This window comes from Calypte anna, chromosome W, assembly GCF_003957555.1.
Source record: "Calypte anna isolate BGI_N300 chromosome W, bCalAnn1_v1.p, whole genome shotgun sequence".
Classification (NCBI taxonomy): domain Eukaryota; kingdom Metazoa; phylum Chordata; class Aves; order Apodiformes; family Trochilidae; genus Calypte; species Calypte anna.
Window position 1 is genome coordinate 7,986,974 of NC_044276.1, and position 18,001 is coordinate 8,004,974.

The 18,001-nt window shown below is 45.2% G+C and overlaps 1 pseudogene; it reads right to left on the reverse strand.

Annotated features, from left to right (window-relative positions):
* LOC115600061 overlaps positions 1-13,891 on the reverse strand; it is a 39,975-nt pseudogene extending 26,084 nt beyond the window's left edge.
* Between the last annotated feature and the right edge of the window lie 4,110 nt (positions 13,892-18,001).

Sequence of the window (18,001 nt, forward strand, 5' to 3'; positions counted from 1 at the left end):
CGATATGTTCCATCCCTGCCTTAATGACTGAAGCATTGTGGGCCCATCTAGCTAAAAGCAGTTCACCTTTATAGTCCTAGTCCAGATCTATTTGGAACACTTGAGCAGCCTCATCTGCTCGTTGGTTGTTTTCATTTTCCTCAGTAGCTCGATAGGAAGGTACGTGGGCATATATGTTGGGGAAACAGTTCAGAAATATACAGGTTGTGAGCAATCCTGACTTACTTCAACTTAGGCTACATTGGGTTAATACTTATTGAGGCCTAGTTAGAGGCCTGAGAATAAGCTAATGGGAAAGAGATAACTAATTGTCAACAGGAGAGGAATATATTGAGAAGAAGGTTCCGTGAGAATGGTATGTGTGGTTGGAATACAAGGCCACCTGCTTGATAAGATGGTTAAAACAAGGCTTCTCTATATAATGGTGCAAGTGCTAATAAACGATTTCATACAATCATATTGATGTGCACGTGGAATCCTTAAGCCTCCGCAGACTGTTTTCCCACAAATGGCGCCCGAACAGGGACTAAGGGTGGCCCGGACCAGGGTCTATTATGCTGTTGCTTCCAGGAGCGATAAAGACAGCTGGAATAAGAGGGCGGAGAAGCCAGTCGAAAGGAGATTGCTGCCCCGGCAATCTATGTAGCTGGTGCCCGGCTACGGAATAAAAGAGGTACCTCGGAGTTGAAGAATCTTGCCCTGATCAGGTGAGCGGCTGGGAGAGATGGGTCTACACTCTGATGTACAACAAGAAGAGACAGTATTTAAGCTCCTCCAATATATTCTCTCTATGAGAGATTTATTACATGAAGGCAGGACCTTACGTGAATTGCTTAAATGGGCACGGGATAGAGACTTGATCCCCTCGATGGGTACTGTTTTTGAGTTACCTACTTGGGAAGCCATAGGTATTGCCCTATGGGATAAAATTAGCGATGGAGATAAGGAGGCACAACGCTTAGCGACACTCTGGAAACTGATTAAAGAAACCTTAAAAGAAATGAAAAGTGAGAGGTCAGCAGCAGCCTCAGCGTTTGCTGTCTTAATGTTTGATCCACCAGTACTGATGAATGCTCAAAATATGAACTTGACCTCTAAACAGTTATTTGAGACACCTAAAATACCCTTACCAGCACCTGAAGGGACTGTACTGATTCAAGCTCAGTCAACTGTGCCATTTGACCCTGGGGGTTGGATGAAAAGTAAAAATGGGACCGAGAAGCAAAACCAAAAGCGACCGAAAACACCACCAGAATCATCGGAGTTCCCAGAGGGAGAGAAGCAGGAGAACACAGGCGAGGAATCTTGGAATGCAGACTCCCGACCTTGCAACTGCCCACCACGGCTCCCGACTGCTCTGCCACCTTTCCACCTCCAATGCCTGATTTATCTTCTTGACCACAGTTGCCATCAATTAATCCTCTGCTTCACCTGTCAACACCATCAGTGCCTGCTATAGAGCAACAATCAAGGAGGGAACTGGGACTCGGAGACAAGCAACGAAGGGAACTGCTGAAGAAGCTGACAGAACTGGAGACCAAGGATGAGTATACCCCTGAAAAAAAAAAACTAGTTTTTGCTCCAGGGAACATCCCGAACAATGGGGCACTAATCCATTTTTACCCCCTGATCCATTCCCTATTCCTGCTCCTATTTCCCTTAACCCTTTAACACCCACTGCTCTACCTCTTCCAGATCCAGCATGGGGAGGGGAGGGTAGTGGGGGGGGTGGTAATGTGTATCCAGTAACTAGATGGAAGGGAATTATTCAAAATGCTATAGTTGAAGGAGAAATGGTTCCCAATATGAGTCCGATGGTTTTCCAGTGATTGTGGGACCAGGAGGAGGAGGTCAATGGGTTGCATTAGATTGGAAAATGATAAAAGAAGCCAAAGGTGACATTACAGTACAGTACAGTACAGTACAGGGGCAGTACAATTTGAAATTGGTTTGAGTCATTTACTCAATCTCTTTTGCAACATCTTTTTACTGCTAAATTGTTGATGCCATATGACACAAAAATGCTCATTGATACTCTGTTAACTCCTTCTCAACAACTGCAATTTCATCATAAATGGTAAATGCTGTGTGAAAATGCAGCTGTGATTCCTAGACAGAACACCGATGCATTACACGGAGTGCAAGCACAAATGTTACTCGGTGCTTGTCCTTTTGTATGCGCAGATTTGCAGGCATAGTTTCAAACTGAAGTGTTACAACTTTCACAAGAATTGGCATATAAGGCTTTGCAAATTGTTCATGATCCTGCACAAGCAAACTTTTCCTTTACAAATATTAAATAGAGAGAGCAGAATCATATTCAAAATTTGTGGATCACTTCTCTTCAGTGGTAATATTATATCTCAATTTGTTAAAAAAAAAAAAAAAAAAAAAAAAAAAAAAAAAAAAAAAAAAAAAAAAAAAAAAAAAAAAAAAAAGAAAAAAAAATTTTTTTTGTATGTCGGCATATGACAATGCTCATGAAAAAACTAAATGTGCATTAAGACTACTCCCAAAAAGGTGCTACAGCAGCCCAATTCTTAGAAGCTGCTTAAGGTAAAGATGCTTAAGATAAAGCTGCTTAAGAACCATCATTGCAATATAGTTCTCAATATTGATCTATATTGTGGTGCATGGTACACTGGTGTTTCATACAGAGATAAAAAACTTGGTTGGTGATTATACTTGCAGTTTTGGTTTAGGAAATTGTACCATTTCATTTTGTTTCAGGGTAACTTTACCAGATTTTAGTAGCAATATCATTTCATTTTTGAATCTTCTAGTGGTTGTTAGTTTTTCTTATATATTGGTGAGAAGTAAGACAAAAAACACAGTTATGAGAATGAGTATGCCTTTTTGGAGGCTGAAAGTTGCTGTGGAGAGCAAGAGTTGCTCCTGGTACGGAGAGCACCCCCACTCCTGCCTCCGCAGCCGCTTCTCGCCCCCCCGCACACACTGCTGCTGCTCAGAATATGAGCCCTGCTGCAGACACCACAGCAGAGAAAAAAAAAAAAAGCGTGTGTGTGTGTGTGCTTTTGCTGTTTATAGGCTTGGAGTTTTGTCTCTAAACAATTTTATTTGGCTTTTTGGGCTTCAATTTGGCAACCATGGAGGAAACCAGGACTCCACCGTGCTGTGACCCAGGAGGGGTCTGGGGACGCTTTTGGGGCCCCCCGACTAACTTTTGTCGGATAAGCCTCCTCTACCCCCTTGGTTCTATGCGCCAGTGGACATCTGAACTTCCTCATACTAAAAAGTTATTTAAGCCCTTCCACTGTAGTGTGAAATGTGCTTTTAGTATTGTGTTGTTTTGATAACAGGTTTTTGTTAATGTTGTAATTTATGTGATCGTTTATATGTTGATTATGGGATGCATCGTCTATATGTTGATTGTTGATTGTGCTATTTTGTTGCACTGCTAAGCAGATAAACTTAACTTCTGATATTTTAAAACAGATGCTAAAAGATGTTGATAGTGTCAGACATGCAGTTTTACAAAGTTGTGCTGCCACTGACTTTTTATTGTTAGCTTTTAGGTTATGTTTGTGAAGATTTGGATGGAGTGTATTTGCATAAATTTATCTGATCATTCAGAGTCAATTCACAACCAAAAACTATTGATTAAGATAACATGAAAAAATTAACTGTTGCATATACTGGGTTAAATGAATGGTTAAATCATTTAAGGATATAGGGATAGCTTAGAGATTTAATTAGACAAGGTTTATCAATTATATTTGTTATTATTGGTTTTGAAAAAAAAAAAAAAAAACAAAAACAAAAACAAAAACAAAACAAAAAAAAAAAACGACAGAGCACGATGTCAAGACATCGCTGGAGTGGACCCGAGAGGGACAGATCGTTTTGCCCCCTAATGCAAGACTATTTGGTTTGGCTACTGCGAACTTCCACAGACCTGCAAATAGCCTTGGCATAGCTTAGTGGGGAAATAACGAATTCTTACCCCTCATATCGCTTGTTACCACTTTTATCTAACATGCAGTGGGAGTCATGTAGTTTTTTGTCTGACAGTCCAGTGGACGGCATAATGGTCTTTACTGACGCCGCCGGAAAAAAAAAAAAAAAAAAAAAAAATATCTCGTAATGCTTTTGTTACCTGGGAGGAGACACCTGGGCAATGGAAAGAGCATTTAATTCAAGGGAAGTCATTTGACTCTTTGCAAACCCTTGAACTTACCGCAGTTATTTGGGTTTTTGAAACGTGGAATAATACTGCTGTAAATATAGTCTCTGATTCACTTTATGTAGTAGGTATTGTTTTAAGAATGTATCATGCCATTTTGAAGGAAATTTCGAATAAGCATTTGTATTTCTTATTGCAGAAGTTACTAAGACTCTTAGCAGAAGGAGAACATCCTTATTTTATCACTCATATCCGGAGTCATCTTGGTGACCGAGGTTTGGCTATCGCTAATAACCGAGCTGACTATTTAGTTGCACCAGCGTGGACTGGTCCTTCGGTTGATGTTTTTTCACAAGCTTGACAATCTCATGCATTTTTCCATCAAACTGCTAAAGTGCTAGCGAAGCAATTTCATTTACCTCTGGGGGATGCCCAAAGAATTGTGAAATCTTGTCCTGATTGCCAAAAGGTTGATCTTGGTATTGGGATGGGAGTCAATCCTAAAGGTTTGAAATCCTTGGAACTGTGGCAAATGGATGTCACTCATGTACAACAGTTTGGACGCTTAAAATATGTGCCTGTTGTTAAAGATACTTTTTCTATGGCCATTTGGGCCTCTGCTCAGACTGGTGAGGCAACGAAACATGTTATCAGACATCTATATGTATCCTTTGCTGTTCTTGGAGTACCCCAGTCTATTAAGACGGACAATGGCCCCGCTTATTCTTCTGCTCGTTTTCGACAGTTTTGTGGACAATGGGGTATTTGACATGTTACTGGTATTCCTCATAACCCTACGGGACAAGCAATAGTGGGACGTTGCCATTCGGTACTAAAGACACTCCTTGAAAGACAAAACGGGAGGAGGAAGGGAGTCCTCCTCAGGACCGCGTTTTAAGTAAGGGCTGTGTTGTATGTCATGAACTATTTACGCCTTACAGGGAGATCGTACAAACCTCCGATACTGATTCACCAAAAAGCTTTAGGCAGACTTTGCTCGGAACCTTCCACAAAATTTGTGGTGGAATTCAAGAATTCATCACTGGACAATGGGAAGGGCCGGCAGAAGGTGAAACTGACCTGGTCGAGGTATCATGCGCTTACTTACAGGTACTGGAGTGCGTTGGGGTACCGAGCAGATGGGTTCGACCATGGAAACAAACACCTTTAAATGTGGATTCACAGTGATAAAATTTCTGTACAAGTATTTGGTTTGGGAGATTGTACTGAATTTATTTTATTTTAGGCTGAATTCCACTAGATTTTTAGTAGAAATAATGTTTGTTTTTTTAAAGTTTTTGGTAGGTGTTGTTAAATTTTTCTCATATATTGGTAAAGAGTATGATAGATTCATGAGAATGTTTTTCAGAGGCCGAGAAATGCTGCGGAGAGAAAGAAATTTTCCCCCCCCCCCCCCGACTCTTTCCTCCGCGGCTGCTTTTCAACCCCCCTTCGTGTGGCTGGTGATTGTAGCCAGCAAGGCTGCTACAGCTGCAGGTGCTGCCTCTGCCCCCGCAGATACTGTAGCTGTGAGCCCTGCTGGGAGGGGGAGGAAAGGACACCACATAGCCTCATTAAAAGGACAAAAAAAGAGAAAAGTTTCTCTAATGCCTTCTGAAAGGTATGAAACAGAAGTGGGAAACATTTTTACATAGTTCTGGGCATCAAATGTCCAGGCCTGAGTCTTGGTAGGTAATAACTTGAGGGTTACCTGCTACTCATGAAAGATAGTGATAATTTCTTTTCCTTGAAAAGAGATTTTCGCTATCTATGAAATAAAAATAATTTAACTTCAGTAAGTAGTGTCACTACTCTGCTTTTATGCAAACTCCAGATATTTTAAAACAACCTACTTTGATGGGCACATTGATTATAATTTGATCTATTGTTTAAGAGAAGAGTTTAAAAGATGCTCAAAGCTGCATTGCAAAATACTGTATACTATGCAGGGAGTGGTGTGATAGAAAGAAATTTCTTTAAGTTTAGTTTTGAAACCATTAGAGCACATGATTTGATAATAAAACTATTTTCATTACAGTCAAAAAAAAAAAAAAAAAAAAAAAAGGGAAAAGACAAGGGAAGAGCGTATACCCTTATGAGAAGAAAAAAGAGCGTGACCTCATGAAAGCACTAATGAGTTATCAATAATAACATTTGCGATCAAACTGGTCAATGTAAGAATTAGGCCTAGAATATAAGGGAAAATTTGAAATTCGGGTTTCTTGCTGTTTCATTTGTATCACACATAGCAAGAGGAAAAGCCTTTGGTAAGATTTGATAAAAATCATAAAATATACCAGTTAGCTTGTTGGCTTACAGATTTAATTAAGCAAGGTTTATCAGTTATATATGTTATTATTGCTTTTATATTACTAGTATGTTATTATTGCTTTTGCATCAGTATATATGTTATTATTGTTTTTGCATTATTGGTATGTTATTGCTTTTGCATTATTAGTATGCTGTTTATGACAATATATCATTAGCATGTTATCTTATGTAATGAAATAAGTCAGAATTGCTCAAAAAACAAAAAGGGGAATATGTTGGGGAAACAGTTCAGAAATATACAGGTTGTGAGCAATCCTGACTTACTTCAACTTAGGCTACATTGGGTTAATACTTATTGAGGCCTAGTTAGAGGCCTGAGAATAAGCTAATGGGAAAGAGATAACTAATTGTCAACAGGAGAGGAAAATAATTATGTGAGAAGAAGGTTCCGTGAGAATGGTATGTGTGGTTGGAGTACAAGGCCACCTGCTTGATAAGATGGTGTAAACAAGGCTTCTCTATATAAAGTGAGTGCAAGTTGCGAATAAACGATTTCATACAATCATATTGATGTGCACATGGAATCCTTAAGCCTCCGCAGACTGTTTTCCCACACATATACATGACGTACTTTTACATCAAGTTTCTCTAACCAAGCAGCAATGCCTTTCCACAGTTCAGCAGCCCAGACAGGTTTATCTCTACGTTGCCAGTTGTTTTGCTTCCACTGCTTTTAACCCCATAAGGCATTTGCTACCATCCATGAGTCAGTATAGAGATAAAGTCTCGGCCACTTTTCTTGTTCAGCAATGTCCACAGACAATTGGATGGCTTTTACCTCTGCAAATTGACTTGATTAACCCTCTCCTTCAGCTGTTTTTGCAACTAGTTGTGTAGGATTCCATACAGCAGCTTTCCACCTTCGACGGCCTCCTACCTGATGACAGGATCCATCAGCGAAAAGAGCATATTTTTTTCTCATTCTCTGGTAGTTGGTCGTATGGTGGGGCTTCTTCAGCCCGTTTTACCACTTTTTCTGTGGCATTCCAAAGGGTGTGCCTTCTGGCCAGCCTGGGTTTGCTTCTACAATTCCTGGACGATTGAGTCTTCCTATCCTAGCTCTCTGTGAGAGTAAAGCAATCCATTTACTCCAGGTAGAATCGGTAGCATGATGAAGGGAAGATGCTCTACCTGTGTACATAAAACCCAGTACAGGTAATCGTGGCACCAGGAGGAGCTGTGCCTCAGTGCCAATCACTTCTGAAGCAGCTCTAAACTCCTTCGTATGCAGCCCAGGATCTCTTTTTCATTGGCTGTGTAGTTGGCTTCGGAGCCTTTGTAGTTTCGACCCCCAAATCCTAGAGGTCGGCCTCAAGTCTCTCCTGGAGCTTACTGCCAGAGGCTCCATGTAGGACCATCACCTCCATCTCCGGTGTTGAGCACATTTTTAATGTCTGGCCCTGTTTGAATTGGTCCAAGGGCCCAAGGACTGAGGTTTTTTTTGGTAGTTGGTGGGGCCATAGCTGTTCTTTTGTTGATCACGTCCATTGGGATGTGGCGACGTCCGTCTTGCCACTTAACTCCCAGAAAACTGTATCTCTTTGCGGAGGTCCCCTTGACCTTGCTCCTTTATTAGCAAAACCAGCCTCTAGAAGGGTTTCAATTATCTTCTTACCTTTCTCAAAGGCTTCTTTTGCTGTGTCACCCCACACAATGTCATCGATGTATTGTAGATGTTCTGGAGCTCCACCCTTTTCCAGGGTTTCATGGATCAGTCCATGGCAGATGGTAGGACTGTGTTTCCACCCCTGGGGCAGTCGATTCCAAGTGTACTGGACACCTCTCCAGGTGAAAGCAAACTGTGGCCAGCATTCTGGTGCTATAGGAATAGCAAAAATTGCATTAGCAATGTCAATAGTAGCATACCACCTGGCTGCCTTTGACTCCAGCTCATACTGAAGTTCTAGCATGTCCGGCAAAGCAGCACTTAGTGGTGGCATAACCTCATTCAGGGCACGATAGTCCACTGTCAGCCTCCACTCTCCGTTAGGCTTTTGCACTGGCCATACAGGACTGTTGAAGGGTGAGTGAGTCTTGCCGATCACTCCTTGGCTCTCTAGTTGTCGGATCAGCTAGTGAATGGGGATCAAAGCACCTCTCTTGGTGCGATATTGTCTTCGATGCACTATTGAAGTAGCAACTGGCACCTGCTGGTTTGTAGTTCTCAGCAACCCCACTACAAAGGATTTATCTGAAAGGCCAAACAAAGCATGCAGCCATCCTGCATTTTCAGCCTTTATAGCTGCAGTACCAAAGAACCACCGGTACCCTTCCAGGTCCTCGAAATCACCTCCCTTGAGGTAGTCTATGCTAAGGATGCTGTGGGTGCTTTGATCTGTGGGCAGTCTATTTCCTCTTTATAGGGATATCTCTCCCTTATAGCTGACAGGAGTCGTCTCCATAGGCTGGTGGTTCTAGCCTTTTCCCCAAATGTCCAATCAATATCTGCATCTTTGGCCAGGGATCCCAACTGCCTGGCTTCCCTCTGAGTTAATGTTATGGTAGCAGACCCTTCCTTCCAGCATTGGAGTAGCCAAGTGAGAAGTGGTTCACCTGAAAAACGGCTGTAGTCTTTTCTCAGAGTACGCAAGTCCCTCATGGAATAGGACGGAGCAGATTCTGAGTCTGAGTCCTGCTCAGCTGACTCTGCTTTAGAGTCTGCTCTAGATGCTCTGTGAGGGGAGGCAGTATCCTCTATTTCCTCTATCACCTGGTCATCTATTTCAGACCTTGAAGGGTTAAGGCTCACTTCTGATTTTCATTGTTTTCCTTTTCTCCTAGTTACAGGGTCAACAAGTAACTGTGTGGGCTGAGGGGGAGAGGCTTTGGTGCCTCCAGCAGTAGCAGCAGCAGCGCTGGCTTTCTGAACAGCAGCAGTGTCTGTGGGGGGAGGCAGCAGCTGCAGCTGTAGCAGAAATCACTGGCAATGCTCACCAGACGTATCAGAGTTGTGCCCTTGTGTGTGGGGGGCGAGCAGTGGCTGCGGAGGCGGAAGTGGGGGTGCTCTCTGTACCAGGTGTGCTCATTCCCCTAATTTTAGTTGTCATACTCCTCACCAACATATGATAACACATGTCAATACTCACAGACACCTGAAAAAGATTGACTACAACAATCAGGAGGTTCAAAACTATAATAAGCATAATGCCATTTTTGACTAGAATCTGGTGAACTCAGCCCAAGAGAGGCATAGTTCCAGAAAAGAAGGCTGAAAATGCAATTACCAACAAAGTTCTTAAATCCTTGTATGAAACACCACTGCACCGTGTACTGCGCTGTATACCAGTATGCAGGACCATACCACAGCTACTTTACTCATGTGTAGAGAGAAACAAGATAAACCAGGTGCCTTGAATTTCCAAAGAGTGGGTGTGAGTCCACCTGTGCCTGGTTAGGGCAGGCCCCCTATTACCAGGGGGCCAATAAAGGTGGGACACACACCCCCAGAGAGAAGCTCACTCTGGTGTGAGGCAATGAAGAGGCCAGCAGCTTATCGAGCCTCAGGAGCAAGAAAGGCTCATCCTTCTACACTCATGCAGTGTTTACCAAAAATGAACCACATATTAACACTCATTCCAGCTGCAAAAGTATATATCACATACCCTGAATACCAAAGGTATGTCACAATTGGTTTAATCTCCAACCCTGTTATATTTCCAGAGAAAGAGGTCTGATTCTCACTCAGCAAAGCCATATTGGTATGCTCCCACTGGAGCTAGAATTCAAAATATTCAGGTAAAATTAGTCCAAAATTTGAACTGGGCTCATAGCTAATTATCTCAGGTCCCAAGTTGGGCGCCAATAAATCTGTCACAGTTTTCACACTGGCCTGGCAACTTAACTCGAATTACAGATGCCCTCTATTAATCCCCCTCCCTCCTCGGTAAAGGAAGGAGGAGCAGAATAAGGGAGAGAGACTATATGGGTTGGAAAACATAAAACTATACACCTTTATTGAAAGCAGTAATGATAAAAAGCGTAAAAAATTACTAAATATATAACACGAATATACAGGAAAATTAGATGCCACGTTCCTCCTCTTCTCCCCAATAGCTCTCACGTTACCACCAGGCTGCAGGGTCAAGCCTGGGAAAGTGCCAGGAATGGACTCCTGGAAGGCAAGGCAGCAGTCAGGAGGCTGGGATGCAGGAGCACACAGGTTCAGGCCTGGTATGGATCAGGACCAAAGGCAGAGGAATGGATGGGAATCCTACCAGGATGCTGAAGAAAACAGGGACAGGTGAAGAAGGGGAGGCAGGAAGGGGTTTTGTCCCTCATGATACCTCCAATTTATACTGAGTATGACATGTATGGATTGGAATACTCTGTTTGGTCAATTTTGGTCATTTATCTTGTCCATTCCTCCCTAAAGGAGGGTTGCAGGTGTGACCTCTTTACTCCTTTTCTCCTATCCGGAGGGCAAAATGTTCCTCAGAACTCAGCAGTGTCCTTGGCTCTGCACACCAGGTCTCTATCAGTAGCTATAAACTTTGAGTGTTATCAGTCCTAGGAGCAGACACTGTCTGAGAAACTGGCTGTTCATTTTCAGCAAGTACCAGCAACCTATATAAAACTTAGCTGAAAGCAAAGACAGAAAATTACCTTCATCCTGGCCAAAACCAAACAGGGATAGAAAAGGAAACTCTTAAAACGATTAATTGGTGAACACTTTATGCAATAAAACAGGTCCCTCTGAGTCACCATCCAAATTCAGCATAGGAAAATACGGTACCCAACAATTAGTCTCCTTGTTTTGGAACAACATACAAAAGACATAAGGGAAAAATTGGAAAAACTATGAAAAGCATATAGTAGAAATCTGGAAGTGTTACTAGCCTGGAGATTTTTTAGCAAGAGAGAAGAAGCCATAAAAAAGGAACATGACAATAATGGTGGTTTAAAGAACAGATTGGGTGCGGCCTAAAGGGCCTGGAAGGAAACTAAGAAGGATCAATGTGCTTTTGGAAACAAAAAGGAACGTAATAAGGAAAGGGGTTGGCAGAGGAGGAGTGTTTTTTCCCCCCCTTTTTGTGTTGTTTCTTCCAAAGTGGACGACATTCTATCTGTGCTGGGTGATGCCAAGATCGACCATTTCCTTTCTTACGGGGAAATGCAAAGTGCAGCCTACAGGGCGTTATTGATGGCAGCGCAGAAAGCAGCTGCCGTAGGAAAGAGAGGCTGCTGCAGGCTTTTGGAAAGGGATACTTGTCATGCATTGCTCCTCCTGCCTCTAAGGGAAGGTGTCCTGCAGGCAGGGCAGGAACGGGCTCGCTGCCGATGCCCCATCCCCTCATTGTGTGACAGGACAATTGCTGCCAGCGCTCGGGGCTCCCTACAGAGACCCGATGATGCTGGTGCCATGCGGGGTGGGTGAGTGGGTATGAAGCGGCAGTGTAGGGATAGGAGTGAGCTGAAAGAGCAACAGCTGCTGCATGGAGGGTAGAAGTGGTGGCACTGACAATGGTGGTGACGAGGTGATGGTGACAAAATGGTGGAGGCAAATTTTCCAAGACCATTCCCAGGGAGCTAATGAGACCAATGTTGTGTTTGGGTGGTGAGGAGTGATGAACCTCAAAGGCTTTTCCTCACTGTCCAGGCCTCTTGCAGAGACACTCTGCACCAATACCAGTTGAATATAAATTTCTAAACTGAAAACCAGTAAACTGAACTTTTTAAAAATTTATTTGATGCTCTTTGTAATCTTCCCCCACACTGGAACCTCTCTGATTAGCTGTGCAAGTCTTGAACACTAAAAACACCACAGGGGGACATGGATGCTCAGTGCTGTAATGGGCCAATGGTGCCAGAGGGACTGAGCCCATGATCCTCAGGTACTGACAGGAGACTGAAAAATAAAAACCCTCTTAAGAAGTTAAAGCCAAAAAAACCCTAACCAATTTATCTTTTTTTAAGTACTGATAGCCCCATTGGGTCCTATTACTGACAAAGCCTCCCAGAGACTTGTTAGAGAAGGTCACTGGAGGCCATGATTTCAGGGAGGCAAAGATTCTGTAAAGGTGACTCTGAAGAAACAGATATTTATTTATTTGTGTGTTTATGTATTTATGCATTCATGTATTTTATGGATCTGTCAGGCCAAACTCGAAACCCCAGGCAATGGGAAGGCAGAGCCCCTCCCACTTGTGGGTCAGGACTTCCTGGGGGCAGTGGGTGTGTGAAGATGAGCAATAAAAACTGTGGGAAAAATGAACACCTTCGTGATACCCCAAGAAGGGGCAAAGAGCAAACTAGTGCAGAGCCTAAACATAAACTTCTGCCTGGTGGTGGTGATACAGGGACCATTCTAAGTCACCTTTTCAGACACGACTGCCAGACAAAGGCCATTCCCATTCCTCTCCAATTGTCCCCTTCTCCTACTCTTTGTTTATTCAGATGCCTCTCCCCTGGGTGCTGCTTTGAGCAGCAGGTTGTTCAAATTATCCCAGAGCCTTCCCAGGGAGCCAATGAGAGCAATGTTGTGTTTGGGAGGTAAGGAGCAATGTTCTCCATGGAGTGTTGGACATCAAATGTTTTTCTTCACCGTCCATGTCTCCTGCAGAGACACTCTGCACCAATACCAGTTGAATATACAATTCTGTAGTGGAACAGAGCGACCAGGTGCCTCTGATCATCAAGAAGTGGGTGTGAGCCGCTATCAACTCCACCTGTGCCCAGCCAGGGCAGGGCCCCTATGGAGCATGTGCAAGACCATGGGCCAATAAATAGTGAGGCTCACACCCACCGAGGCAGCTCATTCTGGAGCTAGTTGAGAGAGTGGCTGGTTGCTTCCGTAGCAGCAGACCATCTTGCTAGTTCCACGCTGTGGGCAATAGACTCAACCACATCTTGAGTCTATACTACCATATTGACACTTCGATCTCGGACAAGAGACTCCTTTCCGGCTACATCTGGTGGAGAATGCGGGCATAGACCCCGGTCTAGCCCAAACCTCTGTCGAATCAAGAAGGAACAGGACCTGACCCAGGACAAGCAACAACCGGCTTTCGGGTAGGAGAATCCATTATCCTCCAATTATTACTAAAAATGGGACTCTCCTCCAGCACCCCTCTGCACAGGGACCTTCCTATTCCCCATCTGCCATCACCGCTCGAGCACTTTGGAGGGAGGTCGGAGACTTACTAAATGAACTCCACGAACAGGAGGTTCAAAAGAGCATAACGGGGGTAGAGGCCACCTGGAAAGTAATGGCTAACGCCCTAGAAGGGGTAAAGAATGAGGCCAGGGCTGCCGTCACCGCAATAGCGGCAGTACCACCAAACAGCAGCTTTTTAAAACACCGCCTCCTGAGGTAGATACCAGCGTGGTTCCCTCGGCACCCCCACTGCCGCCCGAGGATGAAGGAGCCCAGAAGGCATTCCCTATTCTAAGCGACAACAGCTTCGCCGTCAAGGGCATGAGAGGGAAAGTACATCATACTGTAGCTGAGTTCCTCTCCGACCTTGGTTTAAAGGAAGAAAAGGCTTCAGATAATGTAAAGACATCAACAAGTGGCTCTAGTAGTGATGTAAAACCGTCCCTACTGTTACCTCCCAGCCCAGAAAATAACTGTGACAAAACAGCAGTCACTCCATCGACCATACCCGTTGGGCCAGAATCAACGATAAAAGCACTGCTAGAACAATCCACCCAAGCAATGAAATCCCTGGAGAAAAGAATACTGAACCTAGAACAACGGTCATCATTTAACACTTACCGGGACCCACCCTCCCTCCCCGATGATGATGATGAAGAAAACATACCAGCACCACTGTTGTCAAAGCAAACCAACCAGGGCGTCGGCAAATCCCGACCCGGAAGATGGTCCGGCATCATTCGTGATGCCATCATCGAAGGAGATTGGGAGCCTAACACCATAGCCTACCCTATCCTGTATGACAACAACAGGCCACCCATCTACGAGCAGCATAGCTGGAAGACACTCCAACAGGCGAAAAAGACCCTGAGGGAGGGGGGATTAAGATCGGAAAGCGGCCAAGCCATCTTAGACTGGCTATTCACCGCGGACACCAACTGTCCTCATGATTGCCGGAATCTAGCCAGGTACCTACTTACTCCATCCCAACAGATTGTATGGGTAAAGGAGTGGGAACGCCTGGCCCATATAGAGGCGAACCGCCCGCGTGCAGTCGGTGACCCATTAGCAGGGGTAACCGGTGAAATGCTCACGGGCGCAGGACAGTACGCGGACATACAGGTCCAGCTCCAATTCCCGGCCGTACTACATCATATTACGGCGCGCTTGGCCCGCCAGGCGTTTAACGTAGTCCCAGAGCCTACCCCGCTCCCTTCATTCACCGCTGTGAAACAAGGATTAAACGAGCCATACCAACACTTCGTTGACAGACTCTGGCAGTCTGTCACGGCTCAATCTGAATTAGGGGCCGAACAAAGGGACTCGATGTTCAAACTTTTGGCATTTGAAAACGCCAACCCAAAAATGAAATAGCTATTTTCTACATTACCAAAAACAGCAGGGGTCTCGGACATGCTAGAGGTTGCTGCCAGAGCCACCCAGACGCAGCAGCACCAAGGGATGGCCAATGCTTTTGCTGCCGCCTTAGAGCCCACCCAAAAGCTTCTTGCGGCAGTAGCACAGAAACTCGGTGAAAGAAGAAACCATTTTAAGAAGAGAGGTCGACCGAGAAATTCCATCCCCGTCTGTTATCGTTGCGGGACTTCGGGCCACTCAGCGAGGCAGTGTTCAGCCACCGTCTGGTGTGACACTGCCAGATGGATAATCACAACACCCGAGCATGCTGGTACAAAAAAAACGGACGCGCAAGGCCCCCGCGCCATGACACAAGTGGCAGGGCCAGCGCTTTACAACAACTCCCCGCCCCAGTCACAAGAGGGAGCTTGGGCTTCGATGTCCCCTGCGCAATAGATATAACGTTAACGACTAACCAAGTTTATCGACTACCGACGGGAATACACGGACCCATACATCGGGAAAATGGCACGGTAGGGGCTCTGTTAATGGGACGTTCCTCCACAGGGATCGCAGGACTTATTGTGCTTCCAGGGGTAATAGATGCAGATTCTACAGGGGAAATAATGATTACATGTTTCACGTTGACGCCTCCCCTGATAATCGAAGCAGGAACCCGGATAGCGCAACTAGTCCTGCTCCCAAAAATGACTATAGGAAAGAACGTCCCAACAGCACGGGGCGATCGAGGCTTTGGATCATCTGGAGGCACTCTAGTAAATTTAGTGCACCAGATGAAGACCAGGCCCATCATCATCATAAAGATGATAGCTGGAAAGGAGATGAAGACGCTTTCCGTGATGATGGACACAGGGGCTGACGTTACGATCATCAACCTCAACGTGTGGCCTCGTCACTGGAAACTTGTTACCGCCCGTCATGCTGTCCAGGGAGTAGGTGGTGGTTCCACTCCCCTTCAGGCCCTAGAACCCGTGCAATTACAGTTTCCCGAAGGTCAAAAGGTAACCGTACGTCCCTATGTATTATCCTTGCCTGGACAACTCGGAGGTTTGATCGGGAGAGAAGTAATGAGTCAACTCGGAGCTGTCCTTTCCATTCCCGAGCCCACCCGATCCCTCCAGAATTTTCAGTAGGGGCCACTGCAAGAGTGCCGCCAACACCCAGACTAAAATGGAAGTCAGACACCCCCGTCTGGGTGGAGCAGTGGCCTTTACAGAGAGAGCGGCTACAAATTGCAAAAAACTTAGTAAAAGAGCAACTGGATGCGGGGCACATCCAACCATCAGTAAGCCCATGGAATACGCCAATATTTGTGGTCCCCAAAAAATCGGGAAAATGGCGATTAATACAAGATCTACGAAAGGTCAATAACCAGATGTGGCCAATGGGCGCCCTCCAACCTGGGCTGCCCTTACTTACGATGCTACCAAGAGACTGGCACCTTCTGGTCATTGACCTTAAAGACTGTTTCTTTAATATTCCCCTTCATCCAGAAGATACAGCGCGCTTCGCGTTCACCATCCCTTCAATCAACAAAAGTGAACCTGCGAAAAGGTACGAATGGGTTGTCCTGCCACAGGGGATGAAAAATTCCCCAACGATATGCCAGATGTACGTGGCCTGGGCATTATCGCCAATCCGCAATGAGATGCCAGATACATTAATATATCACTATATGGACGACATACTGTTTTGCCAAAAAGCCCCATTCCCCGAAGACTTCAGTCAAACAGTGACCAACCGACTAAAGACCAAAGGATTAATAGTGGCTCCAGAAAAAGTGCAAACGAAATCACCTTGGAGCTACTTGGGGTGGAAAGTTACCCACGCGATGGTAAGACCTCAAAAACTGGAAGTAATAAGTTCAATCAAAACCTTGAACGATGCTCAAAAATTAGTGGGTGAACTCCAATGGGTCCGACCCATAATAGGTCTTACCAATTCAGATATCCACCCCTTCTTGTCACTGTTACGGGGCACGCATCCAGGTACATTAGTACACTGGACCGATGACCACACCAAGGCATTAAAGCAGGTCGTCCACAAACTGGCAACCAGCTACGCGGATCGGCGGGATGCCACACAACCCATTGGGATCTGGGTATGCAACCATCCATCATACCCATTCGCGCTACTACTCCAGGACTTCAGCTGGAATAAGGAAAATGGGGAATATTTCCGTGACACCGATAAACGACAACGCGATCAGAGTTCCCTGAGATCGGACTCCATAGCCATCTTGGAATGGCTATTTACATCGCACACGCCACAGAAGGGTATCTGGCAACAGACCGAGATGATAGCGTTCTTAATACGGAAGGGACGACAGCGTTGCCTGGAGGTAGATGGTCAAGAGCCGGGGTGGATCAGCATCCCCATAAAAGCAATTGACTTTGACTGGCTACTGCAACGCTCCGCGCCTCTACAACTTGCCCTATTCGGGTATTCCGGGGAAGTCCGCCATGGAGGCCCAACACATAAGCGTTTACAAACCATCAGCCAGCTTCATTGGATTGAGCGCCGATCGTGTCAGAGCGCCCAGTGCCTGGCATCACAGTTTTTACCGATGCTGGAGAGGTCGAAAACGGCCGCCTGCGTATGGAGGATAAGGGTCGGTGGAAACAACACCTGATTCCGGGCACTGTGGAGATAATCTACGACTCTGGAATTGCTGGCTATTATCTGGGCCCTAACGCAATGGCGACAGGCTCCCCTTAACATTGTCTCCGACTCGCAATATGCAGTCGGAGTTGCGAACGTATCGAGGATGCGGTTATTGAGACCCATCCGCCCTCCCTGACGATGAAGAAGATTCGCCCCACTGTTATTGAGGCAGACCAACCCTAGCATCAAAGGGTGCTGGTAAACCCCGACCCGGAAGATGGTCCGGAATCATCCGAGATGCCATCCTCGAAGGGAATGGGAGGCCAGCACTGTTGCTTGCCCCATCATATATGATAACAATGGGCCGCCTATATTCGAACAACATAGCTGGAAAACTCTACAACAAGCCAAGAAGACCCTGAGAGAGGGGGGTTAAAATCGGAGAGTGGTCA